This window comes from Aquarana catesbeiana, linkage group LG03 (genome assembly GCF_042186555.1).
Source record: "Aquarana catesbeiana isolate 2022-GZ linkage group LG03, ASM4218655v1, whole genome shotgun sequence".
Taxonomy (NCBI): Eukaryota; Metazoa; Chordata; class Amphibia; order Anura; family Ranidae; genus Aquarana; species Aquarana catesbeiana.
In genome coordinates, this window is record NC_133326.1 from 307,863,337 (window position 1) to 307,884,801 (window position 21,465).

Here is a 21,465-nt window from a genome sequence, read left to right on the forward strand (position 1 = left end):
GGACTCCATACTATCCGTCATAATGGCATTATACTCTGTCCCTTCTGCCCAAGTTTATGTGGGATAAATGCTCTCCACCTACTTTTAAATATCAAATGGCACACACCAAGGATGCCCCCTATCACCCCTCATCTTTAACCTATCCATTGAACCATTGGCAGAAAACATTCATAGTTCCAAACTAATTTCAGGGCTTCAAGTGGGAGAATACAACCATAAAATAAGCTTGTTTGCCGAAGACATCATATTAATGCTGACCAATCCAAACTTGTCTCTACCAGCAGTGTATTCTTTACTACTTGACTTTGGTGCACTGTCATATTACAAAGCCAATGCCACATATCCTAGATCTAGGGGTAGATGGCACAACCCATAATCTTTTATCTTCAAAATTCCCATTTCAATGGGCAGAAACAGGCTTAGAATATCTCAGAATCACACTAACAAGACACTTAAAGAACCTCTTCAAAGAAAACTTTACCAGATATAGACAAAAATGTATCCAGTCCCTTCAACTAGAAAAACACAAATTATCTTGGGCTGGCCAACTGACGGCATTTAAGATGATCATCGTCCCTCAAATTCTGTACCTCTTCTGAACCCTACCCCTCCCAATACCTAAAAGCTTCACCAATTCCCTCCAAACATACCTACAAAAATTCATTTGGGCAGGAAAAAAAACACGAGTGGCTAAAAGTAGACTGGTCAAACACGGTAGGGGGATCAGGCCTAGTGGATATAGTAGACTATCACACAGCAAGCATACTAGCCCAACCAAGAGAATGGTTCCTTCCAACACCATCTACTCAATGGGGAGACAGAAAAATATTTAATACTAGGTAAAGATTTAAAAAATTGAATCTGTAGCATCCATCCAAAAATGAAACCCCCCAAAATTCCTCCCACTAACCATAAAAGCAACAGTCCAAGCATGGCATAAATATACCTTCACCACCTGGAGAGGCACCCCAATAACACCCATCAAATTACCCCTATCTGCTCTCAAATTGCTTAACCCTGACCTCCACATACATAAATGGTCCAAACAAGATTCCCTACCCTTGAATAAACTAATACATAACAACAAGATCAAACCTTTTCACAACCTGAAAAACAGAGCTAAAACTTGGCCTAGAATCACATTAACAATACCTACAAATTACCCACTGTCTTAAAAGTAATCCACAACTTATAATCTCCATTCCTATACAAGCTATCACATTTTATTCACCCCACAGCCTGGGTGGCACAGTGGTGTAGTGGGTAGCACTCTCACCTAGCAGTAAAAAGGGTTGCTGGTTCAAATCCCAAACTTGGCGCTATCTGCCTGGAGTTTGCATGTTCTCCCTGTGCCTGTGTGGGTTTCCTCCAGATACTCCAGTTTCCTCTTACACCCCAAAGACATGCTGGTAGGTTAATTGGCTTCTGTCCAAAAATTGGTACTAGTATATGAATGTGAGTTGAGGATCTTGAATTGTGGGCTCCTTGAGGGTAGGGACCAATGTGAGTGTGTGATGTATGTGCGGAGTGCTGCATATTTTGATGGCACTATATGGGTACCTTAAATAAATAATAATATAATAGATGAGTAACTTAATGAGACACAAGTGATAGGGACAATTGTAGACATGCACACTCACTCAGGATGGACTGGTGTCTTTATTCAACCTTACTAACTATGAAACAAAGGTATTTCCTTATTTTATAACCTTCTACAGGAAAAAAAAAACTATTCCACCATTCCCTGGGCCTTGATCAATGGGAGCAAGATCGAGGCAGATTATATTCAGGGACAGAATGGCAAAGTACACAGCACTGTGGGAACTCACACAGAACATTGTTCAAAGGAGGTACTTAACCCCAAATAAAATAGCTAAATTTGACCATCATACATCCCCCAATTGCTGGAGAAAGTGCGGAAGACAGGGATCTTTAATCTACAGCCTATGGCAATGCCCACAATTAACAAAATATTGGCATGAAGTCTTCTTAATCCTTTCACAAATTACAGGATCAACCATATTACCATCGCCTGGTCTAGCTCTACTAAACTTAAATATAGATCTCATACCTGTAGCTCACAGGAAAGTAATTACCCACAAAAACCCCCAGTTGTGCTGGATGTCATTACAATGGTTCAGACTCACCACAATTATGAGACACTTTTGTTCAACAATAACCAATCTCATACCAAGCTGAGTCAAATGTGGAACTCCTGGTCAAATTGGTGTAACAAATTCACTAGGCTTTAACTCTTGATAACCACTCATGCATGCTCCCTTCCCTGCCACCTCCCACCCCCTACCCCCTCTTCCTATTCTCCCAACCTTCCCAAACCTTAAATATTCTTGTAGAATTTCTCATAGAACTTACTTATATAACTGAGAAACATTGTTACTACTCAAATACTATATAGTATGATGATATTGAACTCATCTGCCCGGTTGTCAACAAACCAGTTTTCATATCTTTGAGTATATTACAAATATATTTATGTTCATCTGTTTCTTATAGCACAATATGACAAAGTAACAATGTTTGTAACTTGTAAATGCACAATAAAAAAAACTATTGAAATAAAAAAAAGATAAAAAAAACCTTCTGTGTGCAGCAGCCCCCCTAATACTTACCTGAGCTCCATCTAGATCCAACAGTGTCTCGGCTGCCCAGGACTCCCCTCCTCATTGGCTGAGACAGCAGACTGTCAATTAAAGTCAGCCAGCCAAAAAGGAGAGCAAGGAGGAGGGGTTGGGTCACATTTCCATGTCTGAATGGACACAGGAAGCTGCATCTCGGCTCTGGTGCCCCCATAGCAAGCTGCTTGCTGTGGGGGCACTGAATAAAAAGGAGGGGCCAGGAGCACCGAAGAGGGACTGAGAAGAGGAGGATCCAGGCTGCTCTGTGCAAAACCACTGCACAGAGCATGTAAGTATAACATGTTTGTTTTTTTTTAACTAAAAAAAACAGACTTTACAATCACTTTAATAATTACGTGATACATGATCAAAGTAATATCAATAAAATAAAATAACAATTCCACACCCAAATAACACATTATATTAAAAATATTTAAAATCAAAATCAAAGTGCTATGTTGTAACCACAACTGATTGGAGAGAATGTAAATCCTTAAAATTCAGCTTTTGATGATAAAACACTTAAGATGCCAATCTATATTTAGGCCCCGAAGATGATAAGTTGTCAATTCAGATTTCCATTGGTTTTCTGATGGTGAGATCCCTCTTTTAATAATACTGCCCCTCCAATGTGGGGCATGTTTATTTACCAATAACTTTAATTCCAGAGGGATCTTTTTTATGGTACTGGACATAGTCTTTGGACAAGTTGTACTCAATTCTCATTTGTAGAGCCTGTGTGGTCCTGCTGACATATTACAGGCTACATGGGCACTGAAGGAGATACAAAATATTGTTAATAGAACAGGGGATAAAGTCCCCAACATTGTAATTTTTATTAGATATGAAAAGGACCCTGTATGTACTATATTCTGTTGGCCACATTTACACACAGCAAAAAAAAGCAGCCAATTCTTCAAATAATGAATTCTTTTTTTAGTTGTTCTACAAGATTATCATGTCTCTCAGAGACAAAGTTTTTTCAAAGATGGCATTAGGATGTCTACAAGGATGGATGGAGCTTTGGTGCTGACATCATTGTGCTCATGTGTTCCGCTTAAATGGCGTGCTGTTTTACCTGTGCTTTGTAATCAGTCTCCCTGTGAGTACAATACAGCTGAAATAACATTTGTTTTAAAAAAGATAATGCACTATAGTTCTTCCATTTTCTTTTATGGTGAACCGGATGCTGTGCTGGGCCAATTTTTGGTGAGTCTGTTATTACCTTGACATATTACATCTGAAGCAGGGGAGCTGAGGAGTTGGCGTTTCTTGCTGCTGGGTTTCATACCACATCTACCTCTTATTAATGGGGGTCTATGATTCCAGTGAACAGGTAGCAATATATCTGCAGTGACGAAATATTGGGATAACATTGAGGAGTGCTGGCACTTGTGGTTCACTGGCCAAAAAATTATGTTATAACATCAATTTGAATATTTACATGGACTATTCACTACATCATTTATTTTGGGCATGTATATCAATGTATGGTGTTATAGGTTTTTATTACAACATGTGTATGTGGGGGATATTATGCTTGGTGCACTGGGAACTGTGGTGTTTGTGGACTAAACTGCACCACAATAAGTATCTCACTGCAAAGTAAGGCAGCTTTTGTGATGTCACCAACAACTTCATGATGCTGCTGCTGTTGGCCATGTAAAAAGAATAATAAATAAATAAACTGCAACAAAGTGAAACACAAACTCCAAAAAAGTAAAACAGCTAAAAAATGGGAAGAAAAACTGTACGGCAGCCCTAAACCACTACAAGCAAATCAAGCCCCTCCTCCCCCAATATTAAGAAAGAAAAAGTAAATGCTAATACAATTAAAACAAAAGAAAATAAATATAAAAATGGGGAAACAATAGCAACATAACAACAGAAGTTGCTGCTACAACACTTTCTACTGTCAACTGCCCATCACACTGAGACTGCAGCCTTTTAAGCTGGTCATACATTGATCAAGATTCAGTCGGTTCAGAAGGGACTGGCTGAATTTTGATCCAAGTATGACCAGGCTGGTCATATACCAACTGTACAACCACCCTGGCAGATATTCCCCGCTCTTATAGTCTGTGGGCTGCGACTTTTGACAAAACCATAACTGGCCATAGTCTTGTACCGGGCCTCTCATTTTCAGTGCATTGCAGTTTGTGTGGCTAGGGAGAGTGGTATATGAACCTACCTGCATTCACTGTGATTTTCTAACAGTCCTTTTTAGGACTCCTTTTTTTTATGTTTTTTTTTCAATGCAATATGGGACATTCAGAGGAGCAATTTCCACTGAACATCAGCTAAATTAGGATCAAACTCTCAGTTCATCCTTAGTCACCTTGCCTATTTACTTTCTCTCACTCATTTCTGACTGGATTGGTCAGCCTTCATTATACCACCTGATACAACCTTGGTATTCTAATGAGAAAAGTTGCAGTGTACACAACCCTTTAACCTCTTCAGCCCCGAAAGGATTTGCCCCCTTCTTGACCAGGCCATTTTTTGCGATACTGCACTGCGTCGCTTTAACTGACAATTGCGCTGTCGTGCGACGTTGTACCCAAACAAAGTGTATATGCTTTTTTCCCCATAAATTTCTTTTGGTGGTATTTGATCACCTCTGCGGTTTTTATTTTTTGCGCTATAAACAAAAAAGAGCGACAATTTTGAAAAAAACACAATATTTTGTACTTTTTGCTATAATAAATATTCAAAAAACAAGCAAAAAAAGAATTTCTTCATCAGTTTAGGCCGATATATATTCTTCTACATATTTTTGGTAAAACAAAATTGCAATAAGCATATATTGATTGGTTTGTGCAAAAGTTATAGGGGGTTATTTACTAAATGAAAATCCACTTTGTACTGCAAGTGCGCTTGAAAGTGCACTGAGGGTGCACTTGGAAGTAAAGTCACTGTAGATCCGAGGGGGACATGCAAGGAAAATAAAAAACAGCATTTTAACTTGCACATGATTGGATGATAAAATCAGCAGAGCTTCCACTCATTTCAGATCTACCCCTTAGATTTTAGAGCGACTGCACTTCCAAGTGCACTTTTAGTGCACTTTCAAGTGCACTTGCAGTGCAAAGTGGATTTGCCTTTCGTAAATAGTGTCTACAAAATAGGGGATAGATTTATGTCATTTTTATTATTTTTTTTTTACTAGTAATGGCGGCAATCTGCAATTTATAGCAGGACTGCGACATTGCAGTGGACAGATCGGACACTTTTGACACTATTTTGGGACCATTGACATTTATACAGCGATCAGAGCTAAAAATAGCCACTGATTAATGTATAAATGTCACTGGTAGGGTAGTGGTTAACACTAGGGGTCGATCAAGGGGTTAACTGTGTTCCTTAGGTGTTCTAATTGTAGGGGGGATGGGACTGACTAGGGGAGGAGACTGATCGGTGCTCATACATAGTATGAGCACATGATCTGTCTACCCTCCCCACGAGCCAGTGTGGGTGCCCGGCAGTCATCGTGCCCGCTGGGCACGTGCATTGGCTCTGGCAACATGTGGCAGAGCGACGTACAGCTACGGCGATTTGTGCAGCCATGCCAACCTGCCACAGTATAACTGCGGAGGCTGGTTGGCTAGCGGTTAAAGTGGTTCCAAAGGTTGAAGATTTTTTACCTTCATACATCCTATGCATGAAGGTAAAATGATTTTGTGTGCAGCACCCCCAGCTGACACAGCATGGGAACCCATTGGCTCCCACTGCTGTCAATCACAGCCAGTGAGCCAATGAGGAGAGAATGGGGGGGGTTGAGCCATGGGTCTATGTGTCTTATGGATGCATAGAGCAGCGGCTTGAGAGCGAGCAGGCAGCAGTGCCCCCAGGGCAATTGCCTTTCTCTGGGGCCAGCAGGGGATCACGGCTGCTCTGTGCAAAACCACTGCACAGAGCAGGTAAGTTTAATATGTATGTTATTTATAAAAAAAACGAAAAAAAAAAAAAACCACAAGCTTTAGTATCACTTTAAAAGTGAATGATGCTTAGAGAGTATCTCACCAAAAATTAAACTTTGGTAACATGATAAACTTGAAATTGTACCTGCAGCTCAGAGCAAACATTTAGGAAAAGCAGGACAAGACAAACACAAAAAAGAAAATTACATTTCTGGGAGCGATCTGTACTCCTATTTATAAAACCTCTTTTGTAGCTGTTACACATATTTTTTCAAAATTAGAGTTTAAGTTATAGTTTATTTTGTAGGTAGTAGGTTTGGAATATGAGTAGTGTCCAAAGTACTTGGAAACCTTCCTTGGGTGTCCATATATTTTTTTAGTATGGAATTAAAGCGGGATTCCGGCCAGCTAAAAAATTTTTTTTAAAGTCAGCAGTTACAAACACTGTAGCTGCTGACTTTAAATAAGTAGACTTACCTGTCCTGGGTGCCCGCGATGTCAGCCGCCCAAGGCTGACCCGTCCCTCGGCTCTCGTCTCCCGGAACCGCCATCTTAGATAAGGGAAACAGGCAGTGGAGCCTTGCGGCTTCACTGATAGTGTCCTACTGCACACTCGCGAGTGGTGCGGCAATCTGTGAATGGCCCCGTGGTTTTCTGGGAACACACACAGTTCCCAGAAGGCAACGGGGCCGCTCAGCTAGGAGAAGAACATGCCGCGGAATAGGAACAGGCAGAATAGGAAGAATGCCTAGCAACAAGGGTTCAGGTAAGTATAATTTTTTAATTTTTTTTTTAATTTTTTTTAGGATTTTTGGTGTAATTTTTTTTTTCAGGGTGGCCCTCCACTTTAACTAAGCAGTGTGTTCTCTGTGGAGTAAAAGCAATGGGGGAAAATAACTAAAATTGGTGCACACAGAATCTGGTTCAACTGTGCATAGTAATCAATCAGCTTCTAGGCAAGGCTTAATTGAACAAGCTGAGCTTAGAAATTGATTAATTACTATGCACACCTGCACCAGATTCTGTGTGCACCAGTTCTAGTAATTCGCCACATTATCTTGTCAACATATTCATTACAGGCCCCCCCGCCACCACCGGAAGGCACCTGCAGTGGTTCCCAGGCGCTCCCATTCCACCTGGGATCCCAGGACGACAGGAAACTTCTTCCCTAGTGAAAGCAGGAGTAACTCAGGGAACATCTGATCTGCAATCCCTCCTGCGTCTACAGGCAGTGTGTCAGGATCTGAGAACATAAAAATCTAGAATTAATTCATTCTGCCAAGAGGATGTCTTCTAGACAAGCATGTTGGTCACTGTTCTTTTCCAGGTTTAATTTTCGTCTCGTATTGACCTGGTCAAGGAATGGTAAGGCTTATGCATTATCAAGGATGTTCACTGAACCATGCCAGGAAGAAAACCCTGAATGTACTATCCTGCCTTAAAAGAACTCCATAGGGGCCACGGGTTTCAAGACATTCTTGAGTCTCCTAAAGGAGAGGTATGAAAATGACCCTCTTCTCAATCATCCACCTACGGATATTAACCTTGTGTACCAGAATGGCTTTTGGACTCATGCACATAGTCTCTATGTACCTGAATCTGCTTGGATTGAAGCCCTCAGCTTGGTTCTTCACTCAAAACTTGCTGGGCATTTTGGGATTTCCAAAACAGAAGAGCTCTTGTCACATTCCTTTTGGTGTCCCAGCTATAAGAAAGATGTCAAACGCTATGTGGCCTCATGCCTGACCTGTGCACGCAGTAAGACTCCCTTCTTCTCCTTTGGGGTTGCTCCAGCCACTCCCTATTCCATCAAGACCATGGGACTCAATTTCTATGGACTTTGTGGTAGATTTACCTCCCTCAAAAGAAATGACCACTAGCTTGGTCGTTGTTGACCGTCTCACTAAGATGGCTCATTTTATACCTGTTAACGGAGTACCTTCAGCTGAACAAACTGCTGAGTTAATGGTTCGAGAAGTATTTAAACTACATGGAATTTCTGATGGTGTGGTGTCTGACAGAGGAGTACAGTTTACTACAAAATTTTGGAAAAAATTTTGCTCGGCCTTAGGTGTAACAGTTAATCTGTCTTCTGCTTTTCATCCCCAGTCTAATGGTCAGACCGAAAGGACCAATAAAAGCTTGGAGCAGTACCTTCAATGTTTTGTCATTTATCTTCAGGATGACTGGGTGGATTACCTTTCTACAGCAGAGTTTGCATATGACCATTCTAAACATAGCTCCACTTCTCAAAGTCCTTTTTATTTAACAATGGATATCATCCAGTTTTTATTCCTGATCTCCCTATGTTAACTCCAATTCCTTCTGTTACCAACAGATTAACTACTCTGCAGGAGATTCAGGAGAAATTGATTGAAACTTTGAGGGAGGCTCAGGAATGTTACAAGAAGGCTGCTGATAGACATTGCAGATCACTTCCTACCTTTAATGTGGGTGACAAAGTTTGGTTATCAACCAAAAATTTGAAGGTCAATGTTCCGTCTGCAAAGCTGGTCTAGAAGTGTGTAGGACCATTTAAGACTTCTGCTCAAATCAATCCAGTTACCTTTTGCTTAAAACTACCTGATAGTATAAAATTTCATCCTGTTTTTCACATATCACTACTTAAACCATTTCATGAAAATCCCTTTTCTTGAAGAATTCTTCCACCTTCTCCACCTGTTGAGGTACAGGGTGAAGTAGAATTTGTGATGGAGAAAATTCTTGATTCCAGGATCTTTAGAAGCAAGCTACAATATCTGATCCAATGGGAAGGATATGGGCCAGAAGAAAATTTTTGGGAGCTTGAGGAGAATGTTCATGCCCCTAGATTAACAAGAGAATTCCACCAGAGGTTTCCTCACAAACCCATCCCTAAGACATCCAGAGAGGAGGGGAGTACTGTCAGGACATGGATTCAAACCTGGGACCTCTTTGGTGTCTAGCATTGACCCATCCGACTGAGCTATCAGGCATGCAGTACAGCTCCCTGCCTGATAGGACAATCCTATCTGATCCATTGGACAACCCTGCCTTGTGCCTTGATTGCTGTTGAACCTTAAACTCCTTGCTCCTCCCATGAACGTCCTATATAAGTCTTGTCTCAGCACTTCCTCTTTGCCAGTCTATTGTGCCTTCTCAGGCAATGCCTTGCTCTTGTCTTCCCTGCTGCTGTCTGTATTTTGCTACCACTCGTGATCGACCCTTGGCTTGTTCCTTGACTACTCGACTGCCTGATCCCAACCTGCAACTTTGCGTTACTGACCTTTTGGCTTGTTTACTGACCACTCTGTTTGATCCTTATCTGCTCATCCACTTCTGGACCCTGGCTTACTCATACCATTGTGGGGAAAACCTGAGGACAGCGACCTGGTGCTAGCACACAGCTAAATCCATCTCCACCATCAGGAGCTCTAGTGAACTCCGTTTAGTACTTAGACTCCACATCTCAGGTGAGCCTGTGTCATCTGCCAGGGTGACTGCCTGTGTACCTATCCTGCTGGTCAGTGGTAGTTCTGCAACTGCTATAGCAACTGGCTTTCAAGCCTGACGCCTGATTGTGACACAGTGGGAGCCCAGGACCACAGGAAACTGATGGAGGCAGGAGGAACTCAGGGAACATCCAATATGCAATCCCTCCTGTGACTAATGACCCCAGAAACAACACGTATTATGTCACTTCTGGGGTCACAGCTGTCATTCTGTCATGTTACCCCCTTAACCCCCCCACACACACACACACACTCCCTATATTAAAAGAATAGCATAGGGCAAGCACATGTATGTAACATCTACTGTGCCACACATGTGAGGGATCGTTGTGAACATCAAAGTGGGAATAATAATTCTAATGTCAAAGTTCATTGTTAATTCTAAATTTGTGACCTGTAAAGGCTTTTAAAAGTATTGCCTATAGAGAATTTTGGCTACCATTTTTTTTTGCTATTCCACAGGCATGCACAATTTTAAGACTTGACATGTTTGGTATCTATTTAATTGACCCAACCTCATCTTTTATATTTTACCAAAAAATTGGGTATAATATTGTGTTTGTTTGCTCTAAAATTAATGTATTTTTGTTGAAAATATGTGTTTGACAAATAATTGCTCAAATATTATGCAACATCCAGCTTTGTATTTTATAGGGTTTCTGCTTTCAGAAAATTCATACTTTGTGTGTGTGTGTGTGGGGGGGTTAATGAGGGTTACAGTAATTTCTAGAAAAAAAACACAGATTTTAGCATGTGTGCAAACAATGAGCAAATTGCCCTGGTAGACAAGTGGTTAAACACTATCTACTAAAACAGACTTGTTAATCACATATATTTGCAAATATATGTGGAAACAATACTGCATTCGCCAAGGCCCCTCTGAAGTGTGGCCTTTGACTCTAGAATAAAGTTGGCCCAACAAACTGTGAATGGATCACACATATTAAGCATATTAAGACCAAGTGAAAGCAACAACTCCAGGCCCTGGAGAATAAAATAGTGGAAGTTTCATTGTTTTATGTCACACACTATTTGTGCAATGATTTATCAAGCATACATGTTCAGTAAAAAAAAAAACACACAAATTTTCAGGAACACAAATGCAATTTATTACACTTTTTTTGTAAAAGAGGAGGTTGTACAGAATAAATAGATACCAACTCAAGCCTGTGCAATGGTGACAAACCCAAGTACCCTAAATGTTCCATCATTGAAGCTTTTAGGGCTTACCATGATAAATGCCCCTAGAATTGTTGCTCTCCCTCCAGCTTGTGTGGACACCCATAACGGGTAGCCCAATCATTGTTTTCAATGTTTTGTTTGTATGTGTGTGTCTAGCAGGGCATGCTCAAAATTTTTAGGGGGTTGAAAGTAACTTTATTTTTTACACTTTTTCTCTATAACTTTATTTATATCACGTAGGGGACCAAAATTTCCCTATGTGACTGCCAAAAGTGACAGTGACAGCTGAACCAGAAGTGATGTAATACACTAAGCTCCTGGGTTATTACTAGATAAGGGAGATCAGAAAATGGATGTTCACTTGCCTCCCTGCACTCTACATAAAGGAATCAGCCATGGGGTTTCTGAGTCATCAGGTGGGAGAAAGGAGCACAGAAAACATGGTGGGGGGACATGCGGGGGTTGGGTAAATGTATTAGGAGTGTGTGGGTGTAATCAGGCAGCTGTATAGCAATTGAATTGCTCCTACCTGATAGCTGGCAATTTACATGCATGGGTGGGTGTGTAAAACCACAACTGCTGCCGATATATGATATATATGGATGGCAGCAAAAAAGGTTAAAGTGTCACTTATGAAAAAGTTTAGGTTCTGACATTTTTCACCCTTTCACAAGTGCAAGCAATTTTAAGGCTTGCCGTATTAGGTGTCTATTTACGTGAAGTAAACTCATCTTTCATATTTTATTGGTTCATATGTATAGAATGTGTTTGCAAAGATACACAAGGAAATGTGGGTCTTCAGTTTTAAAACTTGGGTTAAAAATGGAAGTAAAATCAAATGAAGAAATATATTTATTTTCATTATGCTGGTCCCAGTCGTATATGGTACACTAACATTTTTGCTAATATTTCCAGTGATATACACATTTAGCTTTAAAATGCAGCTGTTTTAACATTTGGACAATTATATTCACTCTGGTACCAAGTCTTGCTTTGATGGTACCAATCAAGTTTAGTCAAGTAAAAAAAAACACATTTAAATGTTCATAAACATTTCAAAGAAATGCTATGAAAAATGGCAGCTGTGTAAAAGAGGCACTGACATAACTGACAAGCACAAAGGAATCTATCTGGAAAATGATAACAGAAATTCATTCTTCTGAAGGTGACAGGTAGTGTATATGAAAATACAATTTTGTAAAGTCAAGGAGAAACAACTTCACAAAATAGGCAGGCAAAATTCAAATGGCAAAATGCTATAATTCAACATGTCATGTACTGAAAAGACTGATATCCAACATAATGTTTACATTATTTAGTGATGAGAAAAATTGTAAAAATAGACACTTCCCAAATTTACAAATGTGAAAATTTGTGCAGTTTGAATCAAATCTAGATTCAGCCAATTCTCAATCTAGTCCTATACTATCAAGGCTTGTTTGAGCATGTGGCTGAGTATATATTGTAGTTGCTATTTGTGCATGATGAGAAATACATGCATAATAATGTGGAATCAAAGCCTGCTATCAGTTATTCTGACTCTAGAATCTAGACTCCATCTGCTCTGTGGATGCCTTTATTTATCACTTGGTTTCCAACCTAGCATTCCTGTTTGATCTATCTAGTGTGATTTTTGCCAGCCCTGATTACTGTCACTTTCCTGAGTAGGGATGAAGTGCTGGCCGAAGTAGAATTTAGTCCAAACTTTGTCTGTGTAGCATTTGATGAATTGGAGATTATTTGTGTAGCGCTGGTAGATTTTCCAATCTACTGCTTATAGGTAAATTTAGTGGGTTATCTGTTCATACATAGTCACATTTGCCTCTGTTCCAGCTTGGCTGAGTTGCATGTAGTTTCACACTGTGCCTGTGGGTGTCGTTGTCACCATGGGTCGGTGTTGGAAAGGCAACACGTTGAAGTGTATGAGTGCTCCTCTGTCCCGGAGATAACTCAGTGGAGGTGGTCCTCCGAGTTGCATTCTGGGAGAGGGTATTTATGGGACAGACGCCATATTTTAGGGTTCTTTTCGTTCCACCTGCTGGCTCTCCTGGCCTACAGGTATGTGTTAGGAGTACTACCGCGTGGTCCTCCGACCGGGAGGGCCACGCTGCTGCAGCGTGCTGGTGGGCCCAGAAGCCTGTCTGGGGCCTACCACCGCGGCAGGGGAATGGTCCTGGGCTGTCTGTCCTACGGGAAGAAGCTGGACAACTGAGAAGATCCCAGGGGAGGACCCGTCATGGAAGGATCATGCAGAGTGCTGGTCTGGAGAGGGACCTGGTGACTCAGTTGGAGGACGCATCCTAAAGTTAACCTGCCGCATAGTACTGTGTTCTAGTGCGGTGTTTTCTATCCATCGTAAACCATTACATCCTGTGGCAGAAGATTGTACGGAATATGGAATACCATTCAAGTCTGTGGCAGAGACTTTTGTTTGTGCTGCGTACTGGCTGCTAGGTTAGTGAGAGAAACCTATCCAGGTGGGCAAAGATTCAACTCTAAGAGGAAAGTACATTCATCTACAAGATTCCAATTTCTAATACTACACTAAGAAAAGGTATTTGAACTTCCCTGCAACTCTTCTTCTACCTCTTTCCTGCTACTTCCTTCAGTTACGTTTATTAAAGCATTGGAAAAGATACTCAAGTGTCCGGTGCCTACATTGTCTGGTATTAAACTCAACGGGACCCTAGACCCGGTTCTGGTGAAATTGAGGTAAAGAAGGTGACGGTAACAGCCCGCTTTAAACCAGCAGCTCCACCGAGAGTTATTGCTACATTTGGAATTGGAGAAATAAGTATTTCTTATTTGTATCAATCCATGCAGCTGCATCAGGTGGACTACAATTGGGTCTCTTCCCTAGCAATAATCCTTACTGTTTAAAACATAGCATATGACACTTTCCCGGAATTTAGGCCCTTTTCTTTGCTCATCTGCAGTAAATTCTGGTTATAGTGATATCTTTATATAATTTATTGTATTATACTCTCATCAGAACAGTACCTCTATCCTGATAATTAATAAACTGGTCAGGTTTGATTTGCCATTCCCCAAGGTGGAGGGAGTGGCTCAGGACACAATGAGCCCTCTCCACTGCAAACACAGAGAGAAGCCATACTCTGATACAGTACATTATCCCTCTCAACCTTTTTCAGAACTTCAACAAATCTAATGTTGTTCAAATGCAGTCTATTTTCAGTGGTATTCATTTTATCAATATTAACATTTGCCTTTTGCATAAGATGATGCATATCTTGATTTAAAGGGTAAATCAGGGGTAGACAACCTTATGAGCCTAGTGTACTGAAAAATGTCAGACAGGGCTGTCATTGCATGACAGCCCTCTCCCTAGTTTCTCCTCATACACTTTAATTCCCCCTATACACATTAATTCCTCCAACCCATTGTCCCCCTACAACCTAGCAGACACCCCTATGAACTTTAAAACTTGATGAAAATGGACACTTTGAAAACAAGGATCTGTGCTTTTGGATTCTGAGACTACTATATACACCATGCCTGTAGGATGTGGCCTTAGTACTCACAAATAACTCCTTAAAGCAGTATTAAACCCAAAACCAAAAATGTAATATATCACAGCTTACCAATCATTAGATGTGGTGGCTGCATTTGTTTTCTTTTTTTTAGACATTTTGCTTCTGTTTTCCCCTACTGATTTGGCCAGTAACACACCTCCTGTATTAAAGTGTTCCCACTCTAGGAGATACACGCTGTGTCCAGGAGGTGGGAGATACACTCTGTGTGTGCTGTGTGAAAGCAGGGGAGCATGAGAGAGCTACCGGGACTGGGACCGTGACGCCAGGGCCGTGACACACAAACCCAAATGGGAGAGGCAGCAGGGACTGGGAGAGGCAGCAGGGACTGGGAGAGGCAGCGGGGACCGGGAGAGGCAGCGGGGACCGGGAGACCGAGGGGACCGAGAACCAGATAACCGATCAGTAGAGGCAGCGGGGACCCAACAGGGTTGACCGTGAGTGTGGGACTGATCAGGAGAGGCGGCGGGGGCCCGGGGGATTGATAGGCAGACAGGGGGATCGGTAGATACGGGATCGGAGTGAGACAGGCTGACTGGGGAAGGCTACAAGAACTGACAGGCAGTACAGGGGAAGCAGAGCAGCTGCACACACACAAAAATCACAGATAGTTTCTTTTTGAAACCTAGCTATGTTGTGTGTTTTGGTAGCTGGGAATACCTTTAGTACTGGGGGTAACTGGGAATACCCTTAGTACCTGGGAGTACCCTTAGTGACTGGGAGTACCCTTAGAAACTGGGAGTACCCTTAGTACCTGGGAGTACCCTTAGTGACTGGGAGTACCATAGTACCTGAGAGTACCTTAGTGCCTTGGCGTACCTTAGTACCTGGGAGTACCCTTAGTGACTGGGAGTACCATAGTACCTGAGAGTACAGTACCTTAGTGCCTGGGAGTACCTTAGTGACTGGGAATACCCTTAGTGACTGAGAGTACCTTAGTGTCTGGGAGTACCCTTAATTACTGGGAGTACCTTAGTACCCTTGGAGTACCCTTAGTGACTGGGAGTACCTTAGTACCTGAGAGTTTCAGGCTTAGAGTGATGGCCAGGGATGGCAGATTTACATCGATTCACAAAGCAGATCTCACATGCTCATGATAATCATCCATAGATAATAGTACCCAAAATGAGTCAAAAAGGAGGGAACTATAATGAAGTAGTGATTGTCAATATCTTTATTGGGCAAATAGAGTGAATACTTACAAAATGCAGAGTACAAACAGGCATATATTATCAAAGAGATTGCAATAGGAAACACAGCTGTTGGTGTGCGTTCCACTGACAACCGGAAGTGACGTTTATTGGACTCGGAACCGGAAATTGCATCAACGCGTTTCACCCTCCCACAGAGCGTCATCAAGGACCTCATTTCTGGTTAAAAGAGTCGTCTATAAATACAGGGAGGAGGACACATCCCCCTTTTCTCAGCCAATCAAATTCCATATGGCGGCCATTTTGTCGGTAGGACAAACAAGTCTCCTCTACCACATGGCTGACCCATGTGGGAGACTGGCGGCCATGATAGTGATTAAATATAGATTCTTTACATGATTCCTATAATACTAATTGTTCCAACTGACGTCAATCTAAATAAGAACATTTCATCATGGCAAATCCCTATAAAAAATGTAAATAAGCAATCCCATTATTAAAAAACATAACATTTTAATATTAATTCACTCAATAATTGCAGACATTAAAAATAAAAATAAGATAAAAAAGTAAAAAATGTATGACTGTGAAAACTAATAATACATAAGAATTAAAAATAAAAAATAAAATGAAAAAAAAATTAAATAAAAGTAAAAATAACATAAATGAAATCTCCAAAAAATAATAATAATATTAATGACGAAATATTATAAAATTAAAAATTGAAATAAGATAAAAATGTTACCAATCGACAAAAAACAATTCAAGTCCAATTTGATGTTCAACCCCAATGGACTCATCCTTCTTAGATGATGGATCCACTGGGTTTCATTATGAGAGATGGCCCTCTTAAGGTCACCCCCTCTCCAATGACATTCAATTCTATCTATACCACAGAATATCAAACAACTCAGATCTCTCCCATGATGAAGTCTAAAGTGGTTGGACAGGCTGTGGTACTTATAGCCCTTCCTGATCCTATTAACATGTTCACAGAGTCTTACTCCTAGTTTTCTAATGGTTCTACCCACATAAAATCATCATGAAAGAGGATATGTGACATGCGTGGTTCCACAAGTGATGAGCTTCCTGATTTTAAAGGACTCACCAGAAGAGTGAGCGGTGAAATGTGTTGTCTTCCTTACCTTGTGCCTGGAAGTCCTACACATTACACACCTTCCACAACTGAAAAAAAACACTTGATTCAAAAATGTACATATCTTCTTGGGTGGGTCTATTACATTGGGTGCTAATTTTAGATGTAAAGTGGGGGCTTGGTATAGCTAAACTGTGGTCTACCTGGTAATATCTTATTCAGATCTACATCCTTTAACAGCAGAGGCCAATGCTTACAAATAACTTTTTCTATTTGTTTGTGTTGGCGTGTGAAACCAGTCATGAAAGCGACTCCAAAGTCCCTTTCATTGTTTTTTTTTCTTTTTAAAAAGATCCTCTCTCCATATCTCCTACTGCTAACCTGGTTTTTACAAAATCTTTGGAATTGTAACCTTTTTATTCAAATCTATCTGATAAAATCTTATCCTTTATGTTATAATCCCCTTTTTTGGTGCAATTGTGTTTTACTCTCATAAATTGGCTTTTGGGAATTGCCCTTAACCATCTTGGCTGGTGGCAACTAGGGATGGGCAAACGGTTTGGCCCGAGCATAAGTTAGGGACAAACTTTGGTTGTTCAGGTGTTCTGCGAACACCCAACAATATGCAGTGTTTGGGGCAAATTCGAAAGCCGTCGGAACACTGTTAAAGTCTGTGGGACACTAACATGAAACATCAAAAGTGCTCATTTTAAAGGCTTATATGCAAGTTATTGTCATAAAAAGTGTTTGGGGACCTGGGTCCTGCCCCAGGGGACATGTATCAATGCAAACATTTTTTTTTCAAAACTGACATTTTTTCAGGACCAGTGTTTTTTTTTTAATGCTTAACTGCTTCAGCCCTGGAAGATTTTACCCCCTTCCTGACCAGAGCACTGTGTCGCTTTAGCTCGGTCCTGCGACGTTGCACCCAAACAAGATTGATGTCCTTTTTTTCCCACAAATAGAGCTTTCTTTTGGTGGTATTTGATCGCCTCTGCGTTTTTTATTTTTTGCGCTATAAACAAAAAAAGAGCAACAATTTTGAAAAAAACTCAATATTTTTTACTTTTTGCTATAATAAATATCCCCACAAAAATATATAAAAAACATTTTTTTTTCCTCAGTCTGATATGTATTCTTCTACAAATTTTTGGTAAAAAAATTGCAATAAGCGTATATTGATTGGTTTGCGCAAAATTTATAACGTCTACAAAATAGGGGATAGTTTTATGGCCAAAGGCTGTAAGAACCATTTGCGCAATAAAGATATTGCCAAACAGTACTTCACTATAGTTACCTCCTTTTAAAAGACTCTTGGATGGGCATCTTAGCAAAAACAATATACGGGGATATGGGAAATTAAAAAACACACACACCTACACAGGTTGAACTGGATGGACTGTTGTCTTTATTCAACATTACCATCTATGTAACTCTGGATGGAGGAGCACAGGAGCACCTTTGGATACAACATTGTCAGTTTGGGGGAGGTGAGTGTTAGATATACTAGCAGATTTAGACACTAACAAATTAAAGCCAAACTTCAGCTACCACTGCAGTTACACAAGCAGCTACAGCAACAGTTTTTTCTTTTGGGGTAAAAGTTTTACATGAATTTAAAAAAGCTAATCATTGTAAGCACCCCTGTCAGTGGCAAATGGTTTGTCTCAACACTCTCACTAATACAGGGAGAACTTGTTCTGCTGAAGAAAACAGACTTACTGGCTGAATCACCAGGTGAAAATAAAGGAAAGAAAGCTTAAAAAAACAAATGCAGTCATGGCATCTAAGAAATGATAAGCTGCAATATAATAAATGTGTTCTTTTGGGTTTAAATTGAAAGTAAACCCCCCTATACTTTACAGCCAAGGAAGCTGCCATCTTAGCCTCTGCTTGATCTGCAGTTGACATGGTGCTACACATGTGATCTGTTATAACACCAGCCATTTGATGGCTTGACATTTCAGTTGAGAACTAACATAAGCACATCAGTAACGGAAACAGTTATCATTCAAGGCATGCCTTAATAGTAGCATGTTTTTGGAATAAGATAGATTGATGCGTGTTTTACACGCACAGACAAATCCCAGCACAAAGTTGTTGTTTTTGTTTTTTTTAGATTAAACTCTTTCATTACTCCCCCTTCTTACCCCTTGGGTGGTTATTGTTCCATGAGTACTGGTAACAAAAAACAAAAGAGAAAGAGTTCTCTAAAGAGGGTCAACAAAGAACACTGATGTTAATACAAAACCAGCTTTATTATTTACCCAAATTATAAACCAAATTGAAATACAAAAAAGTGAAAAAAGCAGCAATAGAGACTGACGGTTACCACAAACCAATTAAAAAATGGACAACGTTGTCACAGGGGGTGATTAAAAACATATGGGAGCCGCGGTTACACATCCACTTATACACATCATTCACACCTCTGGTATATTGATAAGGTATAATGAACAGGAAGGAAGTCCAGCCCAGTTGGAGTAGCAGTTGTAGGTAACAGTTAACCTGAAATGGAGTGTCCAGTGTAGCAAGGGCAGATCTTATACCAATATATCTAGGATGTGGGTGGATGAATGATCTGGCTGTAGGTTAGGTGTAATATGTTCCAAACAGATGGATCGATCTCATAAAGAGATAACTTTACACTAACATTGTGTACATAACAGCTGTTAAACAGGTTGCAAATCAAACCATGTCCCGATTCCAGCAAGGAAAAATGTAGATTAAACTACACAAGCAGCAGGATATATGTCCATGGAGACAGCAATAGGGAAATGCAAAGAAAACTGACATACGTTTTGAAGGTGCTGAATGAAGAGGATCTCACCAGCCGCAGTATCACCGTCGTCAGATTGCAATAAGCTTTTGGATTCCTAGGTCTCTACATGGATGGGTGCCGCTGTAGTGGTACAGATAAAGTCCAGAATAAGGAACCGTCTCTTGCTGTGAAGACGCTGTGTAGCGGATGTCTCCGTAATGTGCGATGTTAGCAGGGGAGACTGGCATCAGCTGTTGAGTCTGTGTAAACACAGGTCGGATTGAATTGCCAGATCAAATTGCGCGCGGCTCCCGGTGATGTGCTGACGTCACACCGCTGATGCGTTTCACCAGCCAATGGACGCTGGTTTCCTCAGAGCAAGGAGGGGTCTGTGGTAAGAGACTTAAATAGGTGCTTAAGGATGCAATTCCTGCATATATCCACTAGATGTCGACATCCAAACCCCTCATGTGTAAGACATTCAGCAAAAGGAAAAACGTACACACTAAGCACATAAATGGACTAGTATAGATGGCGGTTGTGAGATATAAATCAGGGAAAAGAGGGAAGAGGGGGGGCAGGGGAGGGGGGGAAAAGGGGGGGAGGGAGGGAAGGATCAGGGGAAAGGGGAATGGGGAAATGATTATTATGTAATGACTAATAGAAAATGGCCATAGAAAGAGTGAAGAACTTAGTTATTCATGATGACTGTATTAGAAGTTCACCCAAAAAACCCAAAGTAATTTCTCTAAGAAGGGTTGTAGACTACATTCAGTGTTCAACCCCTTAGGGGCTAAAGAGTCTAGGTAGTATGTCCACATTTTCTCCTTTTGAAGGAGAATAGTGTCGAAATCCCCTCTTCTAGGGGGTAAATTTAGCACATAAATCCCTTTAACTGTAAGGCCCCTTGGATTACTGTCATGGAATTTGGCAAAATGTACTGGAATAGATCGGTCATCTTCTTTATTCTTTTTCTTGTTCCTAATGCCACTGATGTGCTCGCCAATCCGGACTCGGAGTTGGCGTTTAGTTTTGCCTATGTAATTTTTATTGCAGGGACACGTGAGCATATATATGACACGTGTCGTAGAACAATTAATAAATTGTTTAATTTGATAATGCCTACCTCCTCGCGGGTTGGCGAACACATCAGTGTGATGTACATATTTGCATATGTTACAGTGTCCACATGCATGCATGCCTGGAGGGGGTCTTCTCTCGGTAAGCCAATTTTTATTAATGGTTCTGGTGTATTCTGAATGGACTAAAACATCGCCCAAGTTCCGTGCCCTTTTAGCTGTAAGTAGTGGTCTGGGGCTAATTAAGTTTGTAATTAGGGGTGCCGATTTAAGGATGTGCCAGTGTCTATTAAGGATCTCCTGGACTTTTGTCCATTGTGAACCAAACCTAGTGATGATTCTAGGGAAATCATATGCTAGTTTTTCAGGTTCTTGGATGTTTTTCTGTGTAGTTAGGAGATCTTCACGTTTCTTTTCTAATGCGTTTTTTTTGGCTTTTTTGAGGGAATTATGTGAATACCCTCTTTTCCTGAACCTTTTATACATCTCGTGTGCTTCAGATAGAAATTGATCCTCCTCAGAGCAGTTTCGCCTGATCCTTAAAAATTGTCCTGTAGGTATCCCTTTGATCAGGGACTTCGGATGATGGCTCTGTGCC

General features: G+C 40.8%; 1 protein-coding gene across 1 annotated transcript in view; it reads right to left on the reverse strand.

Annotated features, from left to right (window-relative positions):
- LOC141133958 (dynein axonemal heavy chain 3-like) overlaps positions 1 to 21,465 on the reverse strand; it is a 3,453,856-nt gene that overhangs the window by 2,498,262 nt on the left and 934,129 nt on the right. The window lies entirely within an intron of this gene.